Source organism: Trichosurus vulpecula, chromosome 9 (assembly GCF_011100635.1).
Source record: "Trichosurus vulpecula isolate mTriVul1 chromosome 9, mTriVul1.pri, whole genome shotgun sequence".
NCBI lineage: Eukaryota > Metazoa > Chordata > Mammalia > Diprotodontia > Phalangeridae > Trichosurus > Trichosurus vulpecula.
Window position 1 is genome coordinate 22,785,424 of NC_050581.1, and position 19,957 is coordinate 22,805,380.

A 19,957-nucleotide genomic window follows, 5' to 3' on the forward strand; every position below is an offset into this window, starting at 1 on the left:
ACCTATAGAAGGTAACCAGCACAAGTGAAGAATGCTACCGGTAGATTATAACCTCCTTGAGGAGAGATATCATTTTCAGTTTTGTCTTTGTATTGCCAATGACTCACATAATACTTAGCACATCTTAGGTGCTTAATAATTGTCAGCCACCAGTATGCATTATAATGCATACAATAGGCTTATTAATCCTCCTACCATAACCATTCACAGAGAAGTGGTCTAGTGGAAAGAGCTCTGGATTTGAGATAAGGGAACTGAGCTTCAAATAGTGCCTTGATACATGTATGACTTTGGGCAAACCTCTCTAAGCCTCAGTTGCCATATCTGAAAACTGAGTGGGCTTGATTAGATTAGATGATCTTTCTAGCTTTGAATATGCTAACCTCTGATAATAACTGACTGATTAAAGACATGGATAGCCTCACTGTTTCCATGTGTATCCCACAGGCTGCATATTGCATTTTGTGATTTCTTTTGCATTTCAAGATTTTTATGCTCATCTTACCCATATTTCACTTAAATAATTGTTTCTTGTGGGATAGACTATATAGTCAATCTGTTCCAGGATTTTCATCCCTTAGGAATGAAATTAATTCATTTAGAAGGCCAAAATCACAATGCTGTATTTGACATGTAATTCCCCAAAACTGAGAGGTTGAGAAATATTTTGTTCTTTTCTTCCTCCTTGGCAAGAGAGTAATTGCTTCTCCATAGTTTACTCTTTGACTTTTATCTTGAATCATGTTTTCCTTGGCCACCATTCTCTTTCAAGCAATACTTTACCAATATGTCATATTTAGTGATTTATTGCCCTAATACATCATTAGAGTGACAGCTGGCTGTGATGATATATGGCTCCATATATCATCATAGCAATTTCTCATTTGGATTATATATTTCATGGACATTTGATTTTGCATTTTAAAAATATTTATGTGTGTACAGTTATATAAAACAGTCTTACAAATAGTTTTTTTTTTAAAAAATCAGATCTCTCAAAAATCAGTTTGGTCCACAAAATTTTTGTTAGTCTTACAGACATTCGGCAATTTCACTTTTTGTCAAACCTTTGTCTACCTTTCCCCATGTCATTCAGTTAAAGGAATATAATTATCTTTCCATAGGCAATATGCCGAGAGTTCTCTCCCAAAGCTGATTCTAGCTTGCCCTTGCTGTATCTCTGCCTATCAAAATACTCTCTATCCTTTGAGGCCCAATACAAATGTTATTTTCCTCTATACTATTTTCCCTGTTCTCTTTTATCCTCCGCACCTCCTTTGTGATCACCTCCTTCTTTGGAGCGCTTCTAGTCTTATGACTTCCACTCTAATTTGTATTACAATTTTTTTGTGAACATGTCCTACCTTGCCTAGTAGAATGCAAGTTTCTTGAGTTTAGGAAATGTATTTTACTCACATTACTCACCCTCAATGCCTACCACTCTGTGTACACAAAGAAAGAACTCTTGTGTTCCATCCCTGCTGTAAATAGATGGAAATCTGTGTGACTCTAGGAAGAAAAAAACATTTTACCATTCTAAGTTTTTGCTTCCTTTGCTTTGAAATGGGGACAACAATAATTGTATCTACTGCCTTTTTGGATTGTTGTAAGGAAAATCTTTTATACATTATAAAAAACTCAACAAACATGTTATTATACATGTGACATACATATGCATATATAAAAATTTACATGTATACTTCTTTTCCAGTTAAAGTCAATAAAAATCATATATATGATATAAGAGAATAAAATATACATATGATATAATATGATGGATTATATAAATGAATAAAATGTTTGTTGAACTAGAAATCGATGAGACACTAACATGGTACATCACATAGTTCATTTTATCAAAAACCTGATTGAATTTCAGAGTAAATGAGACAATTGGACATGCTCTGAAATATTTGTAAAAAAATATACAAACATGAGCCTTCAGGACAATTGTTATTATTATTATATCATCAATATTGTTAATATTGTGAATTGGATATTTTAGATCTTTACACTGCTATTTCATTTTCTTCTTCTATATTATTCTTTGTTGATAGGAACTTCTTTTTATATTTGCTAAGCTTTCTTCCTCTCAATCTTCAAATTTGACTTACAGGCCATGAGTTGGGTTCAAAACTGGAAATATAACTTCCACAATTTTTTAAAGCAATCAACACATGGGACAGGTACAGGGGCAAGGTGAACAAAGCAGGGCATGAAAATTATATAAGACATAGTCTGTGTCCTCCTGGAGTTAATAATAAAATAGAATACAACAGCACATGCTTAAACAAGTGTGGTATAAAATGATTTATACTTATATAAGAAAGATGCAAACCAAATGTTTAGCAGTGTTCAACATGCTTTTTTATTTAGCCTAGCAATCCTTTTATTAATGCCATTTTTTGGGGGAAAATGTTTTGCATGGAAAAAACAATCTCAATTTAAAAAAATGAATTTATATATTTTCCTAACATAAATAGAAATTCCTAGGCAATTCTTTAAAACAAACAACCCCCCCCCAAAAAAAACTTTTTCCCTCTCTATGGTGTACATATGATCCTAAGGACATTCCATTCAGAAACCATATACTGTTAATATGATGGGCTAGAATAATGATATACATATTTAAGATATAACTGTAAAGCTTTCTATTCTTTCTTAATATCTGGTCAAAACTAAAAGGAAAGAGAAAGCCAAATAAATGATGTATTTGTTCTCAGTAAGGTAGAAGTACTGAGAATGAATGCAGAAATAATGCCTCTTTGTACAAACCATGACTAAAATTAGTCATCATTTGATAAAATAGAATGTCTTTGGCTATTGCAACAATGATGATTTCCAGTGGGATGAGTGGCTTCACTAAAATATCTGGCCAGACCAACAATGCCCTATTTTTTTCTTTCCAGCTCTCTAGGCAGAACCAGATTATTGTACTGACTGTGTTCCTAAGCATATCAACTGCTTAAGAAGTTGTCAATTAAATATTAAATCTAACAATCTATCACTGACATTTCCAAAACACGAGATTAATTTCCATGCATTTCTTCAAACTCTTTGTTTTCTCTATTCTGAGAAACCAGAAGAAACAATTTAAAGTGTAATTAAGGAGAATACTAGACTCAGGACACTATAACCCACTGAAGTCAAAACATATGGCTTGCTTCTGAACCAGAGGTTCTTTGAAAACCTAATAAAATTGTCAGAAGAGGTGAACCGATGAGCATAATTTACTTGAATTTTATTTTAAATGCATTCTCATTTTATGTCTCCTGAAGTGGTTTTTTAGCACTTATTAAAAACTAAGGAAAGTATGTTATGCTGCATTTAGGCCTAACAGGAAAAAATAGTTGAACTCTAATCTTTAAACTTCTATTTCTTGCTAATTGTTAATGTTCTCTTTCCATGGTAAACTCAAATAACACTACATTTACTTTGCATATATTTTGTATTTATTTATCTCTGTGTTATTTTCCCTCAGTGTAATGTAAACTCCTTGAAGGTAAGGATTTGTTCATTTGTGTCTGTATGCCCAAGGATTAGGGCACACTTTTTGTCTTTTGTGGGACTGCTAAGTCCATCTGTGTGGTAGAAGTCCCTAATATGGCAATGTTCTGTAGCAATTCAAATGAGAACCTGCCATGAGTGAATTGATAGTAACTGAGGAGACAAAATCTGAAGTACACTGACAAGATAAGCATAATAAACCTGGTCAAAGATTGCTCAATGGGTACAAAAACCTTGAATGCAGATTTTGCATAGATTTTTATAGATTAAAAATTTTTATAGATTATATTAAAATATTTTATAGATTAAATTTTATAGATTAAATTAAAAGATTTTATAGATTAAATACAAAACAGGATAAGATTAGATAATCTGATTTCTTATTGGAATAGAGATTAGAGACTTTCTAAGATAGGAAGGGGAGGGTAAGTGAAATCTCTGAAATTAGTGATTTTCAGGAAAATGACAAAATGGAGGTTGTTCACAAAATGGAGTCAATATTCACAAGATGGAGCCAGTTTCTCCTCATAATTCTACCTTTTGATCCTTAGAGGAGGCTAGTTCCCATCCCCATGGATCACTATCTATAAGCCAAATATACAAGGTTTTAAATATGATTGTTATCAGGATCATGAACCAAAAGCTCACTAGGAAGCATCCTTTTGTATAACGTTGTACAACAGCTGGTATAGAGTCTAAGAATAATAATGATATATAAAGCAAAGACAGCCTATTTACCTTTGGTGGCTAATATGCCATTTCCCTGCTCTAAGTGGGCCAGAAGAAAGGAGTCCACAAGGGGTCATGTGGTTTAGAGGGTTGCATTCTGCTATAACTGATTGGATTTCCTAAAGGCTTGCCATAACCTTAGCTGATTGATTAACGTAGGAACAAGATTGATTGATCATAGCACAGGCCCCCTCCTTGTGACCTTAGACTTTTTAAGGCCTAAAACTACAAGACTTTTTAAGATGAGTTGTATCAAAGAGTTTACTTCAATTTGGAGGGAAGAGGTAAACTCACTTGTGCCTTGGTCTAGTTTCTCAGTCCCCAACCACCTGATCTAGTGCTGTGACCCCTACAAATTGAAGTAGGGATCAGAGACTCTTCATCTCTAGACCATATTTTTAATAATAAAAAATTATTGTTAACAAATAGTAAGTGGCCCCAAAATTGTTAAACTGATTTTGTTAACACCCAATTTTAATAACAAAACATACAGTACATAATGGTTTTAAGGAGCCCTAGGTTTACAGAATTATGAAAATCACAAAACAAGTTGTGATAAGGGCTTAGTAAAAGCTGAAAAGTAAACCTGGGGAACATGTGATATTTCTTAATACTGATATGATGGCCATAGCAGCTTTACAAATATAACTTCACAGGGAGCAGATCTTTAACAGTTATATGCATGGGCGCATCTTGTTTTAATGGTGCAGCCTGAAGTGTTTTGTACTATTGGCTTTTTTGAGCAACAAAGATGCTGAGTGGAGCAGAAGAGGCAGGGGTGGTGGAAGGAGTGTAGGGAGTGGAGGAGGAGGAGGAAGGAGAACTGTAGGCTGCAGAGTCACAGGTGGGAGTATGGATGCTAATTCTCCAATAGTGGTTTGAGCTTTAGCAAGGTCCTCTGGAAGTTGAGTCCTCAAGGGACATGTTTTATGGCAATCCTGGCAAGAAGAACTCTCTGAGGCAGGGGTCTTCAGTGCTTCCTGGAGATTGTAGAATTCATTTTCCAGCTTCTCAACTTGCTGTCTAATCAGGCTGAGTTCTTGGAAGTAGAAAAAGGATGGAAATAGGAGGTCTTTCACTATCTCTAAATTCTGTATAATACTGCTACTGCAACACCAATAGAAAAACCACACCCTCTTTACTAAGAATTTCATTAGATTCTTCATGCTAGAAAATGTTTTGCTCCAGGCTAATTTTGGATAACTTTGGCCACAACATGTGTTTGTGAGAGAGGCACCTATTATCCTTTCAGGTGGAGGTAGAGTTGGAGATGAAAAAGGAGAGGAATGAGGGGAGGGAGGAAGAAGAGATGGAATGGGATCAGAGGGACTAGCTTTTCTTTTTTTGATGAACATTTTGCTTCTGGCTCTCAACTTCCTTCTCTGGTATTTGTGCTTTGTCATTTTTTTTCTGTGGAGAAATAGTATAAGAGGCCCAGGAGGTAAACAAAGTCTGGGCAATGTCCTCTCTAGACCATATTCTTTCATAGGACTTTGGATTGTATTCATATCTCCACTAGCTAGGGTGGCTTCTCTTTTCTAACATTTAAACCACTATCCTTCCAAGTTTCTGGTTAAATCCCAACCCCCCACCAACACTAGTGCTACGGTATGATTAAAGACTTGTAAGGTCAAATAGGTGAACCCACACATCCCAAACCAATTTGAGGGAAGAGAGGAACAAGTTTTACTGCCCAAAATAAAGAATTGTCCATAGGCTATTAGTCTCAGAGAACTTCTGAAGGGGAATATTTTGATTCCCTCAAAAGTTCAATTATTCTTTTAATACAAATTTGTACTGAAAGTTGCATCATACTTGGTCCAGTTAGAGACATTAAAAGTGAGGTTGGCCAAAGAAATACACTAAGGGTTTTTTTGTCTCTAATCTCATTAAGAGGGAATATTTTAGCACAGATAAAAAAATTTCCTTCAGTAATATCAGGAAAAGCAAAAATTAATCTTCACATCTTCAGATTTCTTAAATCTACAGTATCATTAAGACCTTGCTTCCTGGTGACACAGAAATGAAAACTCAAAAAGAAAGTGGCAACCTCAAGAGATAAAGTCCTAAATTTAATGGTATCAAGGGTCCTATTAAGTATGAAAATAACTTGTTTGTTATAAAGTTGGGTTAGTGATGTTGGCCTTGGCTTATTATCTTCTATTTTCTTTCTAGGGCATTAATGCAATAAGTGGCTAAAGCAAAGGGTATAAAAGCCCCTTTCAAAGGTGGTATTTTAGGATACCCGCAGTCAATATAATTTTCTGGTTGTAAGATTTTATTTTCAGTTAATAGATAGTACTACCCATAGATCAGGGTCACTTTGGTGAATATGATGACAAATCCAGCATCCAGGGGGTCCAATTGCTCTAAAATGAGGCAAAGTATGCCCTATATCACCATGAAGTTTATTAATAGCATTAAGTCTTTTCCAATCATCCTGAGAGGAGTGGAATTCGGAAAGAGCTACCAGTAATAACATCAGACTTAAGCAACAACAAAGAAATGAACAAGATTTAAAACATGATGAATATGATTGTGAGGCATAAAACAAATGGTATTGTAAAAAGTATCCATTTTCCTATGGTTGATAGTTTTTTCATTTCCTAAATTAGCTTGGGAAGGCACCAGATGCTAGCATGATAGTAATGAGAATAAAGTAAAACAAAAAGATTTTTGGATATATTGCTCTCACATGAAAATGTAAGGAGCAGGTTTTACATGGACACAGGGTATCCAAGAGTCGTATTCTCTGATCTTGATTGCAGTTGGTGGAGTCAGCAATACTTCCCAGTCAAGTTGAGTTCTGCTGGTCCACTGAAAGTTCTTGATGCAGATCTTATCTCTAGGGTGAAAACCATGTACCGAAAAGGGCCCAGTCTGTATTGCAGCTCCCACATTGTGAAGTTACTTCAGTCTATTTTGAAGTTCCTATATATAAGAAGCAATAAAAGGATCTCTTCCCACTAATATAGTGGTGAGAAAAGTTTTGCACTTATAGGAGGATGACCGAAAAGCATTTCAAAAGGAGAAAAAATAATTCCCACCTTGCTTGGTTTTGTAGATTAAACAAAGTGAAAGGGAGCACATGAGGCCACTTAAGGCCTGTTTGCCAGTGACATCCTTAAGTTATTTGCTTATACATTTATTCTGACGAATTTTGGGAATGATAAAGAGTGTGAAACCAAGGAATCACCCTGAGACAAGAATAAATATGGGAAAGGATCATGTCAGTGAAATGAGGCCCTCTGTCAGAATCAAAACAAGCCATTGGACCAAACCAGGGCCCAATAATCTTATTTAGAATAATTTTAGCAATGAACCCAGTAGAAGCTTTCACACTAAAGAAAGCTTCTACCCAGTCATTCAGTTGACTAATGACTACAAGCCAAACTTTATAATGGCCAGACTAAGACATGCATATGAAATAAATTTCTAAATGTTCAAAATGACTGTAAACTAAGAGACAACCTCCAAAAGTGATGACAGAGTCCAGTTCATTGTGTGTTCTTCCAGATGAAGTCAAACAGTACTGAGTATCTGGGTGAATGGGGACGCTATAAATAAGTAAGTAAATGGATAAATAAATAAATGTGAGCAAAACTCTATCATAGTAAAACAGGTAGCCTCAGAGAATTGAGTAAATGATGGTAGCAGAGTTGGGTACTATTGGGTGCCTTGGTAGTCATACAAGCATTAGCAGCATGTAAGTCTTGCAAAAAATAATAAACATGTTTACCATCAGAGCCTGGCTTGGGTTTCTTAACAGAGAGGATAGGAGTGTTGCAAGGGAATTTAAATAGAACAATAATATCTTGATACCTCAGAGAGTCAATAATGTATGTAATGCCTTCAATGGCCTCCAGAACAAAAGATATTGAAATACGGATAATGGGAGATCTCCATCAGTCTTGATGGTGGCAAAGACAGAGGATTTTAACTATCTTACATCTAAAGATAAAGTAGCCCATGGAGAGTAAGGGATGTCAGATAGAATCTGTGAACTATTACCAGGGGTCTCTTAGGCATTCTGAACTAGTACAGGGAATAAAGAAAGTGAGTCTTCAGGGATAACAACATTTAGAGATCCAATGGAAATACAATCAGAATCTGGGTTGCAGAGCAAAAACAAACTAGAAGCTAGTATCTAGTAAGCAATCATAATTCATATCACCAACTTTAAAGGACACATGGGATTCACCAGTTCAGGGAGAGGTAGAGACTGGGATAGCTGAGACAAGAACATCAGGATTAGGAAAAATGAAAGGATCCTCCTTTGAATCTATGGCCTCTGCCCCTCCTCATATGATGGAGACTCTCCCTGGGTTCTTTTGGGGCTCCCTCTATTTTTGTTCCTTAAATCCCGCTTCTTTTCCTACATTCTCTGGCAGGATGTCCCTTTTTGTGACAATTAAAAACTCTCATGCAAACCCTGGTTCCCTGATACAGCTTGAATGGGAGATGGAGCTGCTTGGGCAGGGGCCAAGACTGTTTGAGGTTTTGGCTTAGGTTTCTTATTCTCTTTATTTCTCCCTTCCTAAACATACTGAACAATGCTTTTAAACTAGCCGATGTCCTTTTCCTGCCACCAAGGGCAAATCTTATAAAACTATTTTCATATTTCTGGCTATGATTGACTAACAAAGTCAGTACTAATGATTCATGCATCTCGTGGGTTGAGTGGATCTAATCCCACTGGAAATGTCCCAAGATGCAATGGGACACCTTGGCTTTTTTAAGCTAAGGTCTTTCTGAGTTCTTACTTTGAGTGAGACAATGCCCATTCAGTGAATAAGACTGTTTAAGAAGTGAGTCAAGGGATGGCCCCTTTAATTAAAAAAATCAAACCGGCAGGGGAAGACCCTCAGGGTTGCTGTCCAAAGAGAAACGATCACAATTTACATTCACTCTGAGACAGGAGGGCCCAAAAAGTAACCATTAAGTGGTGCTTGGGCAGGGACCTATCATTGTCTGATCAATGAAAGCCAGAGTGAATTAGGTTTAAGGCATGGTCTTTAAGAAAGAAATCTAGCCAGTATGCTCCAAGATAACTAGCTAGGTTTCAGATGTCAAATTTACTTTCTTTTAGGCAGAACACCCTCAGGTAAGGGCATGATAAGCCATGTGGGGATTGTGGGGAGAGGAGAGGGCAGGGGTAGATGGACAGAAAGATTGAGAAGTGAGGAGAGGAATGAGGGGAGGGGCTGAGTTGGCTAACTGGAGCTGGCCAGCTGGGTTCCCACAGGGGCAGCTTGGGCTACTCCCAGATTGAGGTTTATTCTTCCTTCTCAGAGAGGACCATGACATCAGGAAGATGATAACATGACTTGCAAATGACTTGAATTTGACTGAGGGAGGGCTACACAAAGTCACCCTCACTTTCTGCTCCAGAGCCATCTGGGTCCAGTGGCCAGATATATATCAGAGCATCTGGAGATGACCCAGGATGCAGTGGGATACCTTAGCCTTTTTAAGCTAAGGTCTTTCTGAGTACTCACACTGAGTGAGGCAAAGCCCATTCAATGAATAGGCCTGTTTAAGAAGTGGATCAAAGGATGACCCGTTGACTTTTTTTAATTAATTAATTAATTTTTAGTTTATAACATTCAGTTCCACAAGCTTTTGAGCTCCAAATTTTCTCCCCCTTCCTCTCCTTCCTCCTCCCCAAGGCAGCATGCAATTTTATATGAGCTCTACATACACATTCCTATTAAATATATTTTCACAGCAGTCATGTTGCAAAGAAGAATTATAACCAATGGAATGAACCATGAGAAAGAACAGATAAAGCAAAACAAAACAAAAAAGAAGGAGAGCATAGTATGTATCGATCTGCTTTCAGACTCTGTAGTTCTTTCCCTGGATGTAGATGGTGTTTTCCATCATGATCCCTTTGGAGTTGTCTTAGAACCTTGCATTACTGAGAAGAGCCAAGACAATCAAATTTAGTCACTGCACAATGAGTCTGTAATTGTGTACAATATTCTCCTGGTTTGGCTCCCTTCACTCAGCATCAGTTCATATACGTCTTTTCAGGTTATTCTGAAATCCTTCTGCTCGTTATTTCTTATAGCACAACAGTATTCCATTACATTCATATACTACAACTTGTTCAGCCATTCCCCAATTAATGGGCATACCCCAAATTTCCAGTTTTTGCCACCACACAAAGACCTGCTAGAAATAGTTTTGTACATGCAGGTTCTTTTACCATTTGTATGATCTCTATGGAATACAGCCTTAGAAGGGTTATTGCAGGGTCAAAGGGTATGCACGTTTTTATAGCCCTTTGGGCAAATTACTCTCCAAAATGTCTGGATCAGTTCACAGCTCCAACAATGCATTAGTGTTCCAATTTTCCCATATCTTCTTCAGAATTTATAATTTTCCTGGTTAGTCATGTTAGCCAATCTGACAGGTGTGATGTGGTACCTCAGAGTTGTTTTAATTTGCATTTCTCTTATCAATAGTGATTTAGAGCATTTTTTTCATGACTATAGATAGCTTTAATGTCTTCCTCTGAAAACTACCTGTTCATATCCTTTTATCATTTATCAATTGAGGAATGACTTTTATTCTTTTAAATTTGACTCAGTTCTCTATATATTTTACAAATTAAGCCTTCATCAGAGATACTTGTTATAAAAACTCTTTCCCAGTTTTCTGCTTCCCTCCTTGGTTGCATTGGCTTTGTTTGCACAAAACTTTTCAATTTAATGTCATCAAAATTATCCATTTTGTATTTTATAATGTTCTCTAATTCTTGTTTGGTGGCCCCTTTAATTAAAAAAAAATCAACTGGGAGGGGAAGACCCTCAGGGTTGCAGACCAAAAAGAAACTAGTATTATTTACATTCACTCTGAGCCAGGAGGGCCCAAAAAATAATCATTAAGTGGTACTTGAGCTGGGCCCTACTGTCTGGCCACAGGACCCAGATGGCTCTGGAGGAGAAAGTGAGGTTGTTGACTTTTCACAGCCTTCCCTCCCTCAGATTCAATTCATTTTCAAGTCATATCATCATCTTCTTGATGTCATAGTAGGAAGGACACACCACAACCTATCATAAAAGTGGTTAGAGGTTTCGTTTTCTTCCTGGACAGTTTCTTGGAACTTATTCCAATTGTCAGAATGAACAGCACATGCTTTAATTTTCATGGTCAAGAATTTCCTAGCCTTCTATAGCCTGATGTAGTCAGCCAGAACATCAAGGTTCCAATGTGAGTCTTGGAATAGACAAGTAGGAAAACCCACAGGGCTGGTAGGTACTCTTGCTACTGGTACTTGTCTATCTGCACCCTCCGTAATGACAGTTCATAGAAAGAGTAAGGCCTTCATTAAATCAGTTACATCTCCCCAGATAGGGTTTTAATTTCTAAATATGGACTGAAATTAAGTTATAACAGCCCCAGGGGTCTCATCAAATTTAGGAGTATCTCCTCTCTGGGTGGGGTGATCAGAGGGACTGAAAGGTTGGTGACTGCCTATGGATAACAGAATATTAGGTTAGTTGGATCAGGTACAGGCCTTTCCCAGAGAGGAAAGACAACTGCAGCAGCTCTCTCATGTTCAAAGGAGATCTAATCTCTTGATACAGTAGAAGGGAGTGAGACAGAGGACTGGAGGAAGGAGGAAGAGGGAAAGCCTGTATAGCTCTGTGATTCACGGCATGAAGTGGACAAGTGGCAGAAATGGTGGTGAAAGAGACAGAAGGGGAATAGGCATGACAGGATATAAAGAAGGAAGCCCTTTAGGGGGTTTTGGGCACAGTCCATCAGATAAAGCAGCCCAGCAAAAGAAATACTGCATCTGACTTAAATGAGGATTTTTGATGGCTAGTCTTAATTTTTTTAATTCGCAATAATAAAAAGTGCCATACTGGGGCCAAAGCAGATGATCAGCTGACTCTTTCGAAGTTCTAGACCCAATTTCACATAATTCAGTAGCAGACTTTTTGATCTTTCCTGGTTGATCTGGAAGATTTCCTTGGTCCCGGGATAGAAGAAATTTTTGCAGAGGAAGGGGTATGTGCCATGAGTATGCTATTACCAGATTTCATTGTTCCTTTGAGGGAGTTTTCCCAACAATGTGGTAACTTCCCCAGCAGTGTGGGGACTTACCTTAGCATGAAAGAATTTGACATTGAGGCTGAGTCCGAAATTTAAGGCAGTCTTCCATGAATAAGGTCCTTGGTGAAAAATTGTACCCTTTGGGGCAGGGGTGGGGAACCTGCAGCCTCAAGACCACATGTGCCCGTCTAGGTCCTTGTGTGGGCCTTTTGAATGATTCCAAGTTTTACAGAGCAAATCTTTCTATTAAGGGGGTTTGATATGTGAAGTTTGGATTCAGTCAAAGGGCCACACTTGAGGACCTAGAAGGTCACATGTGGCCTCAAGGCCTCAGGTTCTCTATCCCTACTCCAGGGAGATTTTTTGAAAGGTCATGTTGGGGGCCAAGCATCAAGTCCCTTGTTGAACCCTTGGCTGGCTTGCCAAAAGCTATCATAAGTGGACTTGTAATAACTGAGAAAACAAAGTCTAAGCTGTACGATTTATTGGTGAGATAAACAAAACAAACTAGGTAAAAAAGGTTTCTCAGAAAGCACCAAGATCCTGAATACAGATTTTGCATATAATTTTATACATTAAATGAAAACAATAAACAAAATACAAAAGGGAATATCTGGTAATCTGATTTCTTATTGGAGGAAAAATTAAGAGCTTTCAAAGTTGGGAAAAGGAGAGAGAGAGAGAGTGTAGAATTCTTGAGTTAGGTGATATACAATAAAACAACAAAATGGAAATTGTTCACAAAATGGAGTCAGTGTTCACAAGAAAGAGTCAGTTTGGTTCTCACATAACTCATTTGTAACTTACAGTGTTAAGAGTTGATGTTACTTTAGCTTACTCAGAGTCATATAATCAGCATACATCAGAGGCAAAACTTGAACCAAGGTCTTCTTAACTCTAAGGCGAACCCTTTACCTTCTTAGGCTATCTCACCTGCATGTAGTTGACACTTGATAAGTGTTTGTTGAGTTGAATTCTTACTTTCCCCCCTTTAGTTTAGGATTAGTCATCTCAAATTTTCCCATATTGAAGCCTGTTTCTTCACAAAGTTTCACCGGTTCACCATAGCTTGACAATCTACCTTGATGCAAAACCATGTTTCATGCCACACATTTTACACATGGTAGCAAATTGGAGTCATGACTTTTCAGTCATATCTTTCCTACTGTATATCATAGGTTTGTCTGAAGATTGGGTCAGGTGTGTCAATTTAATATAACATTTTAAAGATCATAAAACACTTTAAATATATTATATCATTTGATCTTGATGATAATACTTGAAAGTAAGTGTTACAGTTATTATTATCCCCATTTTCATATGAAGAACCTGAAGTTCTGAGACATTAAGTCACCAGCCTGTGGTCACTCAGCCAGAGAGAATCAGAGCTGGGAATTGAACCCAAGCCTCTCAGACTCTTAAGTCCAGTACTCTAGCCATTATATCAGACCTGCATGACTTGGCAGTAAGTAGGGGCCAAAATTAAAACAGGCTAAACTTCTTCAGGCTGCAGATAGATTTTTAGCAGCTCACTTTCCAAGTAAAGATATAATTAATGACTAAACTATTGTGCAAATAAACCATATTTTGAAAGGGGAAATTTCAATTAATATCAATTAATTACTCTTATTACCTAAGATTTTTATTTATCATGAAATCACATTAATGTTAAAAAATTATTTTGCTAAGAAGTACAAGTTTGAATACATTTTTCAGTTTTCTTCCTGTTTATATTTAGTTAATGGGACGTATTACACAGGACATATGCTTCATGTCAGCAATCAGTTTATCATATTCTGGAATCATGTTTGAAATTGATTTCTTTAGAAGTCTGAAAACTAACCTTAGTAGCCACCCCATTTTCTGAGTTTACTTTCTTGAAAAACCATTGTTCCCCACTCCCCAAATTTCAACAATTTTGACTCTTTAATTTGTTTTTCATTGCTGTCCAATTTGCTTAAGTTGGGATGTTTTGATTCAAAATGGTGGTGAAGATTGTATTCCCTCAGAACAGCTATTACTTCTCAGCAAACAAAGCACAATATTTTGTCTCTCATGTAAGTAAACAAGTATCTATTCATCAACTCTGGATTAAACGCTTTATATTCTGATTCAGTCTTCTGTTTCTTTTCATCATCTGTTTTACAAAGTGACACCAAAACTTTAATGTTAAAACCAAAAAATCTTCACAGCAACTGCTCACATGCAAAGAAATACTGAACTGTGTGTCTGATATTGGAAAAAAACACCAGACACTCATGTAATTTGGAGGGTGGGCAACCCCACAGCATGGGAGGGGAAGACCCCTGCATTGTTGCTATTCATCACATAGTATCTGTGTTGGCTCATGGCTCCACTCATTTTGTCCCTGTTAAACGCCAGTAAAGACAAAAAACACTGCGAAAAGATAGTCATCTCAGACTACAGACAGACTGATTATGGTTGGTTGCCATGGGTCATGTGAGAAACAGGAGAGAGTATACAGTGACAACTGACCCGCCAAGTTTGTAATGACAAGCAAAGTGGGATTTTGTGTTTTGTTCTTTTTTCTTTTGGAGTTCTAGTTCTTCTCAGCACGAAAGTAATTAAATGCCTTTGATTGAGTTTTGCCTTTGTTTCATTCAAAAGTTTTAGATTGAATCATGAGTCTTTGATGACCTACTTAAGTCACAAGAAAGTCTAAGTTACAAAAGTTTGAGTTCACACAGTTGTGATGCCCTCCGACCCTGAAGAAGTGTATATATATATACTCTGAGGTTATCATTTTGCTTTGGGGGGCTCATTCATTGGAAGACTGTTCCTATGATTTGGCCAGACAAGACTCTGGGTAGTCATTAAGGAGTGCCCCCCCCCCACAGCTTTGAAAACCCAGATGTTGGTGTCTCTCTCTCTGGTAACTATGTACATATTGCTATGGTCACACAGAAGCCTGTCTGTTGATTTGTGTTATTTTCCCTGTTTGTTTTTCTGTTTGAATTTGCTCTGAAGTTCAGGGTGCTAACTTTTTCCCCTGAACCAAGTGAATGATATATGCATGTTTAATTAAAGTGAGATTGTAAACCCCTTAAAGTTGTTTTCCTTAGAAAAGCAGATAAAAGAACCAGTGCTAGCAGCCATCTTGTGTGCTGGTGTTGTTGGTCTTATACCTCCACATCAGCTGCTAGTAGCATTGTTGTTACAAAGTTACATGATGGGCATAATAGTGAGTCGTGGAAGATGGATTAAGACGGGCATGGACAAAGCACTCATTACATCTTTCCCTTCTTTTATATTGTCTACATTTTTTGTGGGTGGCCTGAAATCCTTTGGTGGGCCATGTGTTGTACAGGCCTGTGTTATATCATGAAATCTTTTTAGGTTCAGCAGTGAGTAAATTTATTCCATTTAGAACTTGACCAAGACATTGATCACTTTGAGTAGTCCATTGAATCTGGCTAGTTACTGTAAACAAGTGCAATCCCCTTTCCTGAACCAAAGATTCAAGATTTTACTTTAATGTCCTTGGTCTACATCCAGGTACTATAATAAACCTCTAGGTGTTTATCTCTTTGAGTACTGTCCTTTGCCATCACCTCAATTAATTATGGGGAAAGATACTGTTTATCTCAGTGACATTTTTCTCTAATCACAATTGGTACTTGAAGAATATTCAAGAAATGGCCAACTCTTTCCAACTAGCTAACTCTTATGACAGCAATACTAATTATATGCCTTAGTCTCACAGAACACTAATTTCCTGATCTTAAGAGAAGATAAATGTAACTTTACATTATTCACAAATATGTTTGGTTATTATTTCTTAAACAGCCATTGCATTTCAATGATATACCTGTGAAGAGACACAGAATGCACAAAGCTCTGTTCCAGAAGAGATATGAGAGGAGCCAATTTGTACTCTAATAAGAATCATCTTTACAGACCTCACACATTGACTTCAAGTCTCCAGTGACTGATAAATCACTGCCTCTGGTAGAAGCCCATGTCACTTTTGAACAGTTATAATTATTAGGAACTTTTTCCTGAGCCAATAATTTATAATTTTTACCTATTGCTCCTAGTTCTTCCCTCTGGGGCCAAGCTGAACAAGTCTAATCCGTCTCTTGCATGGCATTCCTTTAAATACCTGAAGACAGCTACAATATTCCCTCTAAGTCTCCTCTACTTTAGTCATTTACTTGTTTGCAAAGATGACACATATTCTATAGTGAATTTTGAATGTGGTCAACATGGAAAGCCAAAGCTGGCAAATACAAGCACAAAATATTTCATCAAGATGTACAATTTAGATACTAGCTGAAGTAAATTCAATTGGATATATTTTAAAGTAATGGCAACTTTTAATTTTTTTTTTGTTTCATGGTTGTAAATTTAAGTTCTTTCATTCGTAAGAGGAGGGGTTTACTTAGCCCTGATCAAATATAGAAGACCTGTACTTTTTTATTCAATTGATCAATCAACTGTCTCCACCACAATTAATGTACCTAGTAAAACAGAATGTACAGGTGTTTAGGGAAGAATAGTACCTCTGGTGTGAGGGCTGCTGACCCCTTTTCAGAGCTGCTTTCCACCTTTATTGCCTACCTATCACCAAACTCTCACCTGTGGCTCCAAGAAGCTGTAGCATACCCAGGGGCCATACCCTGGTAAACCATTTAAACAGACAGGTTAGATTTGATTGAGGTTAACCACGAGGCCTCAACCCTATCAGTGAGTTTGGGGGGGGTGTCTACCCCAAACATTTGAAGATTTCTGAAGCTGAATAGGTAAATATGAATAATTTGTCTCATTGGGCCATGAAGGTGGTGGAAGCAGATGCTGTGGAACACTTAGAACTTGGTTAGACAACAAAGATGCCAAGGTCATCCACTGCATCCTAAGTCATCATCAGTCATCATGACATTTGTCATGCCTCTGGACTTCTATGATGCTGGAAGAGAGATTGAGGTCTACAACTTCGTGCAGCTCTGCCTCACTTAAATCCAATTTATGCATAAGTCCAAAGATATCACCCACGTCATTTTATCATTTTTACCTACCTCAAAGTCCTGTGGTCATGGGTAAGTGATGAAGCAGCAGGTATAGATACAGTGGGAGCTACAGTCACAACCTTAGGGTCATCTTCTCATTGGATTGGAGCATCAGCGGGATTTGGCAGCCCCCGGTGCCTGAGCAGCTTTTTATTAAAGGATCACACTACTCACCTTTGGTGTGAGGAAGGGACTAGAAAAGTGCTTCACCTAACCAACACTGACCTGTTTACCAGGCAGGAATCTTGCAGTGAAAATACATGCACAAGCCCACACACCCACACCCACACCCACCCACACCCACCCACATACACACACACACACACACACACACACACACACACACACACACCATTGGTACATGGAATGTGCACACACTTATGGATAACATGAAATCTACTAGACCTGAAAGACAAACATCTCTTGTAGCAAGAGAACTCAGAAGGTATCACATCCAAACAGCAGCCCTGAGTGAAACAATACTGTCAAATGAAGGCCAACTTACTGAAGTCAGAACAGGAAACATGTTTTTTTCTGGAGAGGCCTCAGGAATGGGGAGTGCTGTGAAGCTGACATAGGTTTCACAATCAAAACTAATCTAGTCAACAAGTTTGTATGCCTTTCCAAAGCTGTGAAGAACAGGTTCATTACTACGCAATTGCCACTTGCAGCAAAGTGCCACTCAAGTAAGACTCAATCTTTGATTAACTTACAGACTTAGTCAACCAAAGGTGTAAAATAGGTATGAATAATTCCTAAACCTGTATGGAATCAATCAATCAGCATATAAGTTAGGCAAAAAATAAATTTCAAATAAGGTTAAATGAGCTAATAGTTGAAGAGCACTTAGCACTTAGTGTCTGCCATACAGTAGGTACTTAATAAAGGCCTATTCCTTCCCTCCCTTTTCCCTTTCAAAATACGACTTCTGTAGCAGCCAAAATTGCTCTTTCTGCAAAAAAACAACAAAAAACCCAAACAAACAAAAAACAGGTCAGACAATAACACTCTATGTAATTTATTGCTTAGATTTTAACTTTTCCAAATAAAGCTTAGCAGGGAATGGAGAGAGTTTGTAATTTGAAACTTGGTTATAGAAAATTTGATTATATCTGAGTTATTAATATGTGAATTCCAAATAGGGGAAAAAAGGACTTTCAAACTTTCACTGTCACTTATAGCTGGAAACTTTGTAAAACCGCAGGCACTTGATGAAACACTTTCTCAAAATGAGGAGCTTTTTCCAACTGTCTGACTCTTTTGGTAGTAACACTAACTGTGTGACAGACTTACAGAACTTTTTTTTGTCTTTAAAACAAGAAAAGTGAAAAATAAGACTTCACTTTTATTCACCACAGAAATGTATTACTTTGGTGAATTAAATGATATCTCTTCATAATGCCCTTGAGTTTCTAGGAAAAATGGTGTTATATAACTGCAAAGTATTCTTGTTGTTGTTACAGTGGTTCAAAATAGACTTTGGGAAGTTAGGGTTTGGGGGGAATAAGATGTGGCTGGTGTTTCTCATTTCAGCTTTTAAAAATGCTTTAGAGAACAGGAGGGAAATTTTTTTTTGCCTCTTCTCATCTTCCATAACATTTTGCACTCTGTTTTCTTAAAAAATTCTACTTTGCTGGTGTGTTCTTTTAGCTATCAAAGTGGGATTTTGATCTTGTATTCACTAAGATGCTTCCACTCCCCATTCTGAAGGCAGTAGCCTTTTGAAAAATTGAATGTCTGACTTATCACCTTTTTATACGCTCTCCCCACAAATGCTTCAAACCTCTCCTGTGATTTTGTAGGGCTTCAGCCTAATTCTTGGCACTTTTCTTTCTGATTGAATTTAAATCTGCCAAGATTCTAAAGAGTTAGGAGAGAAGACTGTTGGAATGCAAAAATCAGGTTTCCTGCCTTGCCAACAAGTGTTACCTGTGGTAAGTGCTTGGTATTACAGCAGCCTTCACATTTTTACACTCAGTCAGTGGAATCTTGTTTTAGCTACTTTGACCTGCTATTGATATTGTAGGGCTCACAATTTTACTAACAGGACAATAATCCAGAACAAGGGGCTGCTAATGCTATCAGAAGCCTGGAAACTGGCTAGAAGCAAAGTGCTGTTCAAAGAATTCCCCTTGATTCCTCTTAAGCTCCCCTGTTCACTGCCCTGAAGGTTCTTGTTCTGGTTCATTTTTCTTGCATAGTTTAGGTCAAAAACGGATTTCTGTGAACACATGTATCACAGCTGACCTTTTCAGTGATGTCCCAACCAGGTAGACAATACCATACAACTTAGAATGCGAATACGATTATCATGTTGAGAGGGCATTTTGGTTGAATAAAAAAAATAGGTCTATGAACCAGAAAATTTGAGTTCTATCTAAGTCATGGTTCTGCCACAATTGTGTGAGACTTTTAGGGAAGTCATTTCACATCTATGAGTTTCCGTTTCGTATCAGGTAAATAATTATATTGTAATTGTTTAATTCTGAGAAATTCTCTCTCTCTTTCTCTTCTTTCCTTCCTTTCTTCTTTTTCCCAGCTTTTCCAGTGACTCTTGCCAAAAGGAGTTATTTCCTAGGTGATTTATGAATTCAGGTTTATCAAACATCTGGTTAAAGAGTTCAGTT

The 19,957-nt window shown here is 37.4% G+C and overlaps 1 pseudogene; it reads right to left on the reverse strand.

The window, feature by feature from the left end:
- Nucleotides 1–4,872: 4,872 nt before the first annotated feature.
- On the reverse strand, nucleotides 4,873–5,639 carry LOC118832048 (annotated as a pseudogene).
- Between the last annotated feature and the right edge of the window lie 14,318 nt (nucleotides 5,640–19,957).